The sequence below is a fragment of the Schistocerca gregaria genome, chromosome 2 (genome assembly GCF_023897955.1).
Source record: "Schistocerca gregaria isolate iqSchGreg1 chromosome 2, iqSchGreg1.2, whole genome shotgun sequence".
Classification (NCBI taxonomy): domain Eukaryota; kingdom Metazoa; phylum Arthropoda; class Insecta; order Orthoptera; family Acrididae; genus Schistocerca; species Schistocerca gregaria.
This window is the reverse complement of record NC_064921.1, coordinates 773,082,870-773,086,080: the sequence shown is the minus strand read 5'-3', so window position 1 is coordinate 773,086,080 and position 3,211 is coordinate 773,082,870. Positions and strand designations below refer to the sequence as shown.

Here is a 3,211-nt window from a genome sequence, read left to right as displayed (position 1 = left end):
AGCAGGAAGCGAGAGCAGGCCCACCGCCCGGCGCCGCGCCAAGGTCTCACGCATGCGCCAAGTCCTGCGTCCGCATGGCCCAGTGGTGGTTACCTATACACTGCTTACTAGTGATGGGCTTCACTGCGATTTTCCGATATCAGTGATTTCTGTGAATGCTACTTTTCAGTATCTGGTATTCTTAACTGTGATTTGTCGCAGTTAAGAGCCGCAGTTAAGGAACGTAGGTCGTGTATCCTTCCGCCACTGCTTTTTCTGCGATTTCTGCTACTTCTGCGATTTCTGTGACTTCTGCTACTTCTGCGATTTCTGTGACTTCTGCTACTTCTGCGATTTCTGTGACTCCTGCGATTTTTGCGACTTACCACCGTATGAAAAAGTTACATCTGCCCACACAGAAAATTGCATCTCAACAAACCTGTCATTGGTAAGTAAGTTTTACGTTTGTTCTTCCGTTGGCTTTAATTATGTATTAAAGAAACAACTGTGAAAATATTAATAGTGTAATTAATATGTAAGTAGTCATACAGTAGCGTAATAGTTCGTGTTTAGAAAATGAATTCTAACATATTGTTATGTTCACAGGTACCGGAACTACATTTCAGTCACTCAGTAAATTGATAACTCAAAATATCATTGTCACCAGATCTGGAGAAATTGCCACTGCGTCTTTAGACCGTTTTCGTCAGACGAGAGGTTAGTTTCTAAGTGTTTCGATGGACTTAATTACCTCAGTGAGATCGTTCTTGCAAATATGAAATATACCCCATTGAGTGGCTTTCACTACAGCAAATATTAGCAATCTACTCTGTCAATTATATTTCTTGTAATTAGTGACAGCAAAAATTGTTTAATAATCCTTGTGATTTTGCAGACACAGTTCTGACTCTTGATTACTGGTTGCTGTGCGTATTTATCCACATCAAGTCTGTTGAGAGAGACTCATGAAGATTCAAGACAGCTCTTAGAGGATTTGCATTTTAAAAGTGACATAATTGTGAAATAAGTGTGCAGATGATTGATTAAACTGTGTTTTATTGAAGTTGTTATGCAATTTTAAAGGAATAATAAATGTTAAATACAATGAGTGAATAATGAAAATCTCATTTTTCACATATTTAAGCCGTCCTATACCCGTAATTTTCCGCCACTTATTTACTGGTAAACACTAGCTGGAGAGTGACATGCCGCCCCCCCCCCCCCCCCCCTTCTCCACAATCTTGGTGTGACACTGACCTGTAACATTCATTTTGAGGCTGTTGATATGAAAGTGGGAAGTACAGTTCTTCCAGTTAAATCAGTAATATCTTAAGTGCAGTACTTGAAAGTAACACAGGAAAAGCTTACTTATGTAGGTGGTAGTAGTGTCGGCAAAAAGTTCGTGTGTGTGAAGTTGTCATGTAGAACACCAGGTGTAAAACTTTTATCCCGAGTCTTGAACTGTGTTGGAATAAAAGTGAGGCATTCATATGACTCAATAATGCTGTTTTCATTTCACTGCACTTATACAGATGTCTGAGTTCTGCTGTGTTAACATTGCAAAGTCCTGTAGGCATGTGGAGTATAAACCAAAACTGTCATGTTGGAAGCAGAATCACATTTGTTACGTTACTTGCAATTTTCAGGAGAAAAAGGCAATGTTGCTTCTTATTAATATAATACATTCAGAGTTTGACCAACCATAACTGATGCTGAATGTGCATGTCGTCATATAATGTGAAGGGCTTATTTCAATAGTGGCACAAGTCCATTACCTCCACTTTTCTGTCTATAATGCTTCTGAAATTAATGATCCAAACAAACATTAATAAAGGTTCATTTCTAGCAGGAAGCCATATGCTTGAATATTTCTGGTATCTCAACTGCAGATTTTTCAGCGCTCATTTAACTTTACGACTCCGTATCTCAAAATGTACAAAAATGGACTTGTACCGCTAATGAAATAAGTCATTCATATGCACACTCAGCACACCGATCTCGTGATGCAAAAGTACGTACGTCGTTCAACAGATGGCACTAGGAAAAGAATGTTAACTGCGCTTTTTAGTTGCTACTTGGGACTCTTAGTTGCGATTTGTCACGGAAATCGCAGTTTGACTCGGTAGCGAATAGCATAGTATGAGCTTTGCTCAACAGATGGCACTGAAAACTGCGGTTTTTAGTTGCTACTTGCGACTCTTAGTTGCGACTTGTCATGGAAATCGCAGTTAGACTACATAGCCTATCGCAGAGACGAGCGTAGTACGACCTTTGGCCACAGATAGCACTGTTAACTGCGCTTTTTAGTTGCTACTTGCGACTTCTTGCCGCGACTTGTCACTGAAATCGCAGAAACCAGCACGGAATTCAGCCAACAGATGGCTCACGGCGTTGAATGTGAAATGCTACTTCGGACTGCTAACTGTGACTGAAATCGCAGTTAGATTTTGTAAATTTGTTATTGTGATATCTGTGACTTCTCAAACACTGTGATTTCTAACAGATACGCGATTTCCTGCACACCACTACTGCTTACTGCCATGGTGTGTACGTCTACACCTACATCGAAATGACTACTCCGCAATCCAAATTTACATTCCTGATAGAGGGTTCATTGAACCACCTTGAAGCTGCACTACTGGCGATTAAAATTGCTACACCACGACGATGACGTGCTACAGACGCGAAATTTAACAGACAGGAAGAAGATGCTGTGATATGCAAATGATTAGTTTTTCAGAGCATTCACATAAGGTTGGCGCCGGTGGCGACACCTACAACATGCTGACATGAGGAAAGTTTCCAACCGATTTCTCATACTCAAACCGCAGTTGACCGGTATTGCTTGGTGAAACGTTGTTGGAATGCCTCGTGTAAGGAGGAGAAATCCGTACCATCACGTTTCCGACTTTGATAAAGATCGGATTGTAGCCTATCGCGATTGTGGTTTATCGTACCGCGACATTGCTGCTCGCGTTGGTCGAGATCCAATGACTTTTTTTTTTAATCTTATGGGATTTAACTGCTAAGGTCATCAGTCCCTAAGCTTACATACTACTTAACATATATTAGCCTAAGGACAAACACACACACCCATGCCCAGCGAGGACTCGAACCTCCGCCAGGACTAGCCGCACAGTCCATGACCAATACCACGCGGCTTCCAATGACTGTTAGCAGAATATGGTATAGGTGGGTTCAGGAAGGTAATACGGAACGCCGTGCTGCATCC

General features: G+C 41.3%; 1 long non-coding RNA gene across 1 annotated transcript; it reads left to right on the top strand.

Annotated features, from left to right (window-relative positions):
• LOC126336457 (uncharacterized) lies at positions 1–1,082 on the top strand. The gene is made up of 3 exons (XR_007564963.1): positions 1–427; positions 586–696; positions 875–1,082. It is a non-coding gene; the product is annotated as an uncharacterized LOC126336457 (long non-coding RNA).
• The last annotated feature ends 2,129 nt before the right edge of the window (positions 1,083–3,211 follow it).